This window comes from Rhipicephalus microplus, chromosome X (assembly GCF_043290135.1).
Source record: "Rhipicephalus microplus isolate Deutch F79 chromosome X, USDA_Rmic, whole genome shotgun sequence".
Lineage (NCBI taxonomy): Eukaryota > Metazoa > Arthropoda > Arachnida > Ixodida > Ixodidae > Rhipicephalus > Rhipicephalus microplus.
The window spans coordinates 382773092-382782629 of record NC_134710.1 but is presented as its reverse complement, the minus strand read 5'-3'; the positions used below and the strand labels follow the sequence as shown (position 1 = coordinate 382782629).

General features: G+C 43.2%; 1 pseudogene; it reads left to right on the top strand.

The window, feature by feature from the left end:
* The first annotated feature begins 4186 nt into the window (after window positions 1–4186).
* On the top strand, window positions 4187–8977 carry LOC142775407 (uncharacterized; annotated as a pseudogene).
* Window positions 8978–9538: the final 561 nt, after the last annotated feature.

The window sequence follows — 9538 nt, the reverse complement described above, 5'->3', positions numbered from 1 at the left end:
AATATTCATGACATACATGTTATGATTTTCATGTTGTGACTAGTCACTTTTCTCGAAATGCACTCATGTTATGCCAAACGAATTTTGGTATTGATGCCATTATCGACGACTGTTATAGCGTGAGCTTGGAACGACGACAAAGGGACAAGAAAAGAAGAAAACAAAAAGACTAAACAGCCACGCTTATCAGTTACCATAATGGAAACGGCTAGGAGAGTTAAAGTTGCCGACGGCTAGAGATAGATAGATAGATAGATAGATAGATAGATAGATAGATAGATATATAGATAGATAGATAGATAGATAGATAGATATATAGATAGATAGATAGATAGATAGATAGATAGATAGATAGATAGATAGACAGACAGATGGACAGACGGACAGACAGACAGACAGATAGATAGATAGATAGATAGATAGATAGATAGATAGATAGATAGATAGATAGATAGATAGATAGATAGACAGACAGACAGATGGACGGACGGACAGACGGACGGACGGACGGACGGACAGACAGACAGACAGACAGACAGACAGACAGACAGACAGACAGACGGACGGACGGAGAGACAGACAGACAGACAGACAGACAGACAGACAGATAGATAGATAGATAGATAGATAGATAGATAGATAGATAGATAGATAGATAGATAGATAGATAGATAGATACGCTCAAAGTCTCCGAAAATCGCTGAGAAATGCTTCGCATTTAATATGGCAGCGGCGCCACAGTAGACACCGCAGATGCCCCCCCCCCCCACCCCCGCCTAAGCGGAGAAAACGTGCATCAAGGCACCGGCTTTAAAGGCCATCGTTCAACTTTTGCTTCGCAAGAATTGGGATGCCCGCCTCTGCCTTGTTCTTTGACTTACAGGGCGTGTTCGCCCGGACTCACGCGCTTTCCTCCAAAGGGAGCGGTTTGCACGTGTTTCGCTTTCATTGTGGAGCGTTCGCTGTTCTTAGCGGGTACGTGCCCCAAACAAAGGACTAGTCCCACTACCTATAACTAGTACACTGAAAAGAAAGACGTCCATGGGCAAAAGCTTATGTGCAGCGGATAGAGCAAGAATGAAAAGAGAGAGAAATGAAAAAAAGTTGAGAGAAAGTAACAGTAATTTGTAATGAGAAAGAAATGTAGATCATGAGGGAAACATAAAGAAAAAATTTGGAAGATCTTACAGCTTGTGGGAATCGGTTTAATGAAGTATGCTTTGTGAGTAATAGTCTATGTTGTAATTTTTGGCTTTGAGCCAATCGTTATGAGGCCGATCAATCTACTTTTATATGTGTGGTAGTTGTGCGCACATCACAGGCTTACCTGGAAAACAGTGTCTAAAGGAGAACTTATGCTCTTTCGTTACGTGACCAGTCTCGTTAAGTTACAGATGGCTGTATTACCGAAACCAAGTCCACTTTACGGCGCGATGAGGCGAATATCGTACGTAACTTTCATTAGCTCATGCCTCCGTGTTCGAGCAACACTTGATTATAGCTTGTTGAGCGACATAAATACAATTTCAATGTTAATTACACTACTATACAAGCAAAGCTGACCACGTGGAAAAAGGATTGACATAAACCACACATGAAAAGTGTATCATATGAGTACATATGTAATCACATTGCTTTGTGGTAGAATTAGATATCCAGAACTGCAACAACAATCGACGTTTCACTCACAGCACGCCTGCATAGAGTCTTCTTCCAAAACAGTTTCAAGACCTCGCGTAGCTCTGGGGTAAAATACTTAGCTGCTACGCAGAATACTTGGGTTTGATTCCAGCTGGAATCCTCTTTTTTTTTCTTTGCGTACGTCGGGTGAACGCGGCTGATGTCGGTTGTTCCTAACACATTAGCATTTAAACAACCAACGTCGGTCGTCGCTGTTTCTGGATAGGTACAAACTGTCAATCGCCGCATACCAAAGCCGGCGGTATACGGCAATGTGCCACACGTGTGCAGGGAAGGGTTACACGACGCACGCGACAAGATTTTTACGTTATTACCGCGATAGCGTAAAGGAGCTCGTGTCGCAGAAATTCCGCCGTTGGTGTCGGCACCGTTGGTTGTGAGCGAAAAATCGTCCGTGAGCGAAAAATCTAGAAAGAAGCAAATAAAATAAAGACTAAAATCTTCGATCCCTTTGAGGGCCGTTCCCGCGGCAAGCAGGTGTCCTACAAAAAAGGCACGATGTTACTTGCAGCTACTCAGGGGAAAAAATACATAAATGCCATGAAGCGGAAGGAGTCTCCTTAACGCATTTTGTTCGACAGATGTTACAACGAAAATGAGCCCATTCGGTTATTATTAGGCGCATTTGGTAGGCCATCAAAGTACATCAAAAGAGGTCGGGATAGCGCAGCCATGGCCGCTGAAAACACGCAGAAATTTTCGAACAGTTCTGAAATGGACAACTATGCCTATCTAGCGGAAAACATATCATGCCTTTTGAGACGCGTTGATCAAGCAAACAGCAAACGCTAATAGTGCGCTGCCGTCTTTTAGGCGTTGTGAGACTCTTTATAGCCTCTTAAATGGCGAGCGCGCGGCGTTTATCTTAGAGAGAGTGTGTGTGTGTGTGAGTGTGTGTGTGAGTGTGTGTGTGTGTGTGTGTAACAAAACATAATAATAAGTATGCACTTAGTGGTTGAAGGACGTACAAGGGCCGAATACCAAATTTTAGTTAGACAGTGGAAGTTGTTGAGTGTCCGATGAGAAACATTTTGGCACAAAAGTTTTTTTAATCGATTCATAGCGAGCTGAAGAAACTAGTTATAGCGCGAGAACAAAATGACGACACAGAGACAAGAAGGACACGAAGGACACGTCTCTGTGTCGTCATTTTGTTCTCGCGCTATAACTATCGTGATGCCATACCAACTATTCCAAGCTGCCACACTTCTGAAGAAACTAGTTTCTTGAAGCCGCGCGAAACGAGGATGAGAGAAGGCGAGGTAGACACCCTTGCCGCTCCTCCACGTAGCCTTGGCAAGCCAAATCTCTTCCCTACCCTCTCCGGCACCGGAACAAGGTCACGTGCTCATGACGTGCCCGAACAAGCCCAACCCCCACGCACGCGAGGGGCGTTTTTTTTTTTTTGTTGTTGTTGACCAGCGTTGTTTTGAGGTCTACTGCCTGTTTCTGCGGTATCATTAGGAAACGCTGGCTTAGACGCGGTAGAATAGACGAGCACAATGAGTGCGCGAACGCGTAAGAGCGTTCCACGGCTGTCGTCAGCTCGATGCGCTGACCGTGAAGACACGAACGCATGTGAAACGCCGGCATATTAGCCCCGCATATTGTTGCAATTCACGGGAAAAATACAAAGAAGAATGCTCACACTCCCTTATTGCGTCTCATAATTTATCTCGAGATTTATTGATCTCTTCAAGCAACAAATACTTAAACTACGCATGCCGTGTTAAATAACTTTCGCCATTTCACGTGCCATTGTTGGCAACGTCAGAGCACAATCATCTATGTGGAGGACCAACGTCACTGCATTGCCGTGTACGTAGGGCCATTCATACGCGCACGCCATCTCCTCATTCTCTGGGCGCACGCCCACAAAAGGAAGAAGGAACAGCGTTCATCTTGATATTTGACCCATTTTCGCGGCGCGTAGCGTTGCAAGTTATGGCAGACATGATCATTAACGCATCATCTATGCATTGCGCTTTTCAGCTCAAAAATTGTTAAACCTGGTGAGTGGCCCTCTAAAGGCAAGCTGAACGGTTCCCCAAAAGTTTTCATGTCATGACCAGACCATCATATTAGGGAGTTTTAGCTTGTACGTATACTTCTTTACGTTACCGTGTTACCGGTTTACGTTTACCGTGTTACCGGCGCCCGAGTTTTAGCAGCGTTTTGCTACACATACGGGAACCTTTACGTTCGTTCGTAAAAGTTTACGTTCACCGATGATGATGATCATGGATGCACACATATTCGTTTTCTTTTAAGTAAAACTTAACCAGCGCTGCGGCGCAAATATGATAACTTTTAACATGTAAAGTTATCAAGTGTTTTGGTGCTATATAATCACCTAACCCATTAAAGTTGGCTGCGTGCAAAAGGCTATAAGGAGCCACCGCATAATTCTTTAAGCCTCTCTGGCTAAGCCTCTCGGGTTGAACGGTCAGCGGCTAGCCGCATTCGCAAAGAAGTGGTCGTCGATATGGCAAAGTGTGTGCTCCAAGATCCTTTCCTGGCTCAAAATCTACCGTGGAAGTACATCGACGACCTACTGATTATGGATCTGCTACAACCGCAGCCGCGGAGGAACCTTCACGAGAACGGCGTGTTGGATATCGACGCCATCGATGGAACCACCTTTTATCGTAACTTCAGGTTCCACAAAGGCGATTTGGACGACCTGATCGTTGGCCTGCTCATTCCCGGCGATGTGATGAGTGCGCAGCGCGTCCGAGTGCCAGATCGCGAGGCTTTGTGTATGACACTGCGGCACCTCCAAATCGACTTTGTGACCTGGAGATGATATTCAACCGCCACAGCTCCGTGATCTCAAGTGTGGTGTCCAAAGTAATGTCTCACATCGAATATTATTTTGGACACCTGCTTGCAGATCTCACGGTTCATGGCTGGATGAACCTCAAGAACCTGCAACTGTTTTCACAGGTAAGCATGAAAGTCGATCGATTTTGTGCGAATATCACTTTTTTTTTGTACGAAGCAAAGTCGTAACATGTCCAAAAACTGGCAGAATATCCATAGTAGCTGGCGTGAAAGTTGAAACGACGAAATATGCCACGTTTATTTCAATTACTGATTTCGATTTCGTTGCATTGCGAGTCTACTAAATTGGCGATTTTACGGCATAACAGCAGGACGCTGCAGTAAAAACTTTGGTTCAGGATGGTTAAATGCATTAAAATGCGTCTGTTCGTTCCTCGAAGTTTAAAATGTTCAGTTCGCGTCACAGCGAGTTTAAAAGATATATTCGCACACGCTGAAAGAATACATCTGTACTACAATTTTGAGCTCAGACAAACATGGGCACATTCCAGCGATCACATTACATGTGGCAGCTTGTGTTGTTTTTGCAGCCTGTTTATTCTTTTGCAACCCTGTTTCTACTGTGCAAGAAGACAATTACACACGAAAAAACAACAAACAACAGGTCAATGAGACCACAAGAATGCAGTTCAATGACCTCTTGTGCGAATTCTTTCACCGGAAATCCTTGATAAAGTTGTTCGGATCCATCCATAACGGTATTCCGTGTGAGTCATGTATGTAATACAAATATTACCGCCCCGGTAACACTTGTTTCAAGAACAAGATTGAAAGTAGAGCACCCATTATGTGAGATATTGGCATCAAACAGCTGTGACACTGAGAAAGGAAATATTATGCTAGCAGACTCATGTGGCAACACACTGAGGCTCATCGAGACTCTGGTCAAGCTGTGCATCTGTGTTGGTTGGTCTCAGCAATAAGTTGGCGAGTTTGATTTCAAGTGAATGCAGTGGAGAAAAAACTTACTCGTTTTGAGTCCAAGGGGGAAATTTTTGGCGAGTCTGAATCGGAGCAAGTGCCCAGAGCAAAATATATCTTTCGAGTGAGTCTAAGCGAGCTCCAATACTCTGGCTGGCTTCTCATTCTACGTTTACCTTTATATTTGTTACTAAATTGCTACTGTGCATAATGTTTAGGCTTTAAGTACTCCTAATTGTTGGCCTTCTAATGTGACATGAAACATCATTTGCATTTAGTGTCCTTTTAATTCAAGGAGCACAAGTCTAACTGTAAGTTAGGAGAGGCACGCATAATTCACCCTTCAAATATATTGTATATTGCAGTGCGTCTTTGTGAAATGTTAAGTGAAAATATTTTTCAGTAATGGATTCAACACTGAAGCACTGGGCACAGCTTGTTCTTGAGCACCAATCTCATGCTGTGTCTGCTTTTATCATTGAGTAAGCTATGAATATGAATGCTTCTAGTAAACTCATAAGTGTGCTTCACAAAAGCATGAAGCATCATAAACAATAATTGCTACTGCTTTCTCACATAAGGTTACTGCTAAAATAAAAAGACATCATTGTTATATTTGGCACTGTTTACCTTTTTGGAATATAGCCTGGTCCAAAAAGGGAAATGTCCATGTTTATGTATCAATCCCCCGTTACTGTCACTGCCACTGTGATGTGCACTCCTCGACTGCTAAGAACCTCATTTGTTATTTTGAGTTAGCTTATTCACTGCCTGGCATGAAATGATTCAACTTTTGATGCCCCTTAGAGTTTTGAAAGACAGAGGAAAACTCTGCTTTCTGTTATGGTACGAGTAAAAAGCAAAGTGCCCTCCACTGCGGGTGGTGGAGACAGTAGCGTAAAACCAGTACAAGAACAGCTAGAAGGCAAGTGAGAATATTTCGTTTGGTCACGCTTGTTGTTTGTTCGTGTGTCTCGGCTGTCCATGTCAAATAAAAAAGCAAGGACAATGTTTTTTACTAAGATTATATCTGAAAACTGTACTTGTGCATAAATGCTATTGGCAGCTGCTTCATCTGTTCTTTTGTTATTCTTTTTAGGCCGTGCACCAAAAAGGTGCTCCACTGAAGAAGTGCTGGGGCTTCATAGATGGCACGGCACGACGAATTTGTCGGCCGTCTAAGCTCCAGCAGGAGCTCTACTCTGGGCACAAACGCTTCCATTGCCATAAATATCAGGCTGTTATGTGCGCCAATGAAATTATTTGCCAGCTAGATGGCCCATTCAGGGGACGGCGTCATGATGCTGGTAGGTGCTGCGAGTAAGGTTTTGCCTTTGCAGAAACTCTGCTTGTAGCTGTCAAATGGCAAATTGTCATATCACAAACATACCTAGGTCATAACTCATGTGCTAAGAACCTAGCTGAACAGTGAGCTTTTGGTGTAGTGTTATTGTTATTTTTCTAGGGCAGTATAATGTCAGCATACTGAGATCATATTTTTGACTTGCAGACGGCAGGCAGCTATCCTGTGAATAGATATCACTGTTAGTGCATGAGGAAGCCTCTGTGGCACAAGCACATAGAACACTGTTTCAGTTTTAGGACAGTCGCTGAAGGAAGCAACCGCAGTAGGTAGGTAGCTGCGATTGCCACCACTCCCCATGCATTGAGAATAAATTACTAATAATATACCACTCACTTGTGTTAGTTCTGAGAAATATTTTTCAACAATATCGATGAATAAGTCTCCTAATCTAAAAGTCATCTTAATGTTTGACCGTGTGGCTGAGTACAACTCCTGGATTTTTTTTTGTGTATGACCACTGCTTCACAGTCAGTTTAAAATATTTGCATTCATGCAATTAAATGTGATGCCACATGGTCAGTGACATTCCAAAGGGTGTTCATGCACACAGTTGCATGAAGTACAGATTGCTGAGAAAGAAAGCTACTTGATCTTGCATAATCTTTTTCAACCAATTCATCTGTATATATAGTGATTACCAAGATCTTTTTCAACCAATTCATCTGTAAATATAGTGACTACCAACAATGTAAGCCAAGATGCCATTCCAGCTACCAAAGTTTTCGTTTCACAGTACACCAAATTTTGCAGTAGCGTGAAACCAGACTTCTCCACTGTGGAATACAGTTGGGAGGTGAATGTTCTGATTTCAACATTAACTCAACATTACAGGCCACATACAGGTACTATGTTTGCATCAGCATTCTTCACTCCACTTGCGCTCATTACTGGGAAACCATTGTTTATCATTCAAAAAGTTCTTTATTATTATTTTCTTATAGGGTTTATGGTAGTGCAGTTAAATATTCTGATGATTACAGTGCAAGTTAAACATTTCTTTGTAACATGCCATGCAAAAAAGTCACACGTAGTATTTGCACATCTGTCACACAATAATCTAATCAATTGCACTGTATACTGTTCCTTAAATGATCTGTAAATTTAACTTGTCCCAATTGCTTCAAGATCCTACAATGTGAAAAATTACTTCCTTTCTTGGAGCTGGCTTCAAGGAAACTTTGTCACTTGCAGCCATGTGTAATGAACTTCCCAACTTTTCACGTTTAAGCTGAAATATTAGTTATTTTGCTAGAAAGTTGTTAGATTAGCTTAAATGGCATATGGTGTCAAATGCAGGTATGCAGCATGTCTGGGGAGAAGACACGGTGTAGAGCCAGCATGGCATTCTCTGCCATTCTTTACAACCATGTTGCAACAAATGGACACAAAAAATACTGTCTACACTGAACCTTGTGTTAATGCTGTGCACTGACACTCGTGCATCAGCCAAGTTATGGCATAAGAAAACTTGTGACACCTTTTGTTTTGTTGCAGGCATACTACCCCGCCACGGTGGTCTAGTGGCTAAGGTACTCGGCTGCTGACCCGCAGGTCGCGGGTTCGAATCCCGGCTGTGGCGGCTGCATTTCCGATGGAGGCGGAAATGTTGTAGGCCCGTGTACTCAGATTTGGGTGCACGTTAAAGAACCCCAGGTGGTCAAAATTTCCGGAGCCCTCCACTACGGCGTCTCTCATAATCATATGGTGGTTTTGGGACGTTAAACCCCACAAATCAATCAATCAATTGTTGCAGGCATACTGAAAGACACCAGGCTCTATGAAAATATTGTCAAGGTAGCCAGGGGTAACAAATATGTGATTTATGGAGACCCGGCCTACCCATTAAAGCCTCTGCTCCTGAAGCCTTATGGAGGCGCCCGCTTGCAGCCCTACCAGGCGCACTTCAACAAGTGCATGAGCACTGTACGGCAGGCTGTTGAGTGGGGCTTTGGTAAAGTGGCTGCAGACTTCGCATTTGTGGACTTTCACAAGAACTTGAAAGTGACGTGTCAGAGAGTGGGAAGGATGTATAAGGTCGCAACACTTCTCAGCAACTGCCGCACCTGCCTGTATGATAGCCAGGTGTCTATGTACTTCGGCCTTGAGCCACCCTCACTCAATGACTATTTAATTCCATTTAACTGATGCAATCTTATGCTTTCATTTTATTTCTTTTCAATTTACTGTATTATTATTTTTTTTCTTTATATACAAGAACATTTGATTTGTGCAGAAAGTCTAGTGTCGAATGATGTTATGGTATTGTATTCAAGTGTGTGCCGTGATACGACCCTGATATATTGATATTTGGGGTTTCACGTCCCAAAACCACTATACGATTATGAGAGACGCCGTAGTGGAGGGCTCCAGAAATGTCGACCACCTGGGGTTCTTTAACGTGCAACCAAATCTGAGCACATAGGCCTACAACATTTCAGCCTCCATCGGAAATGCAGCCGCCGTAGCCGGGTTTCGATCCACGATTTGCGGCTCAGCAGCCGTGTACCTTAGCCTTTAGACCACCACTTTGGGGCGTGATATGACAGTGGAGGACAGTGAAGAAAAAACTGGCACTGGCGTGTAGAAGCAAAAAGAATTAATAAATGAAATCCCACTTGGAGAAAACCACGGCGATAGTTCTGAAGCATGAGAAGAGAGGGAAGCAAATTAAACTGAAAAAAAAAGAACTTGAGGTAGGAAAGCAGC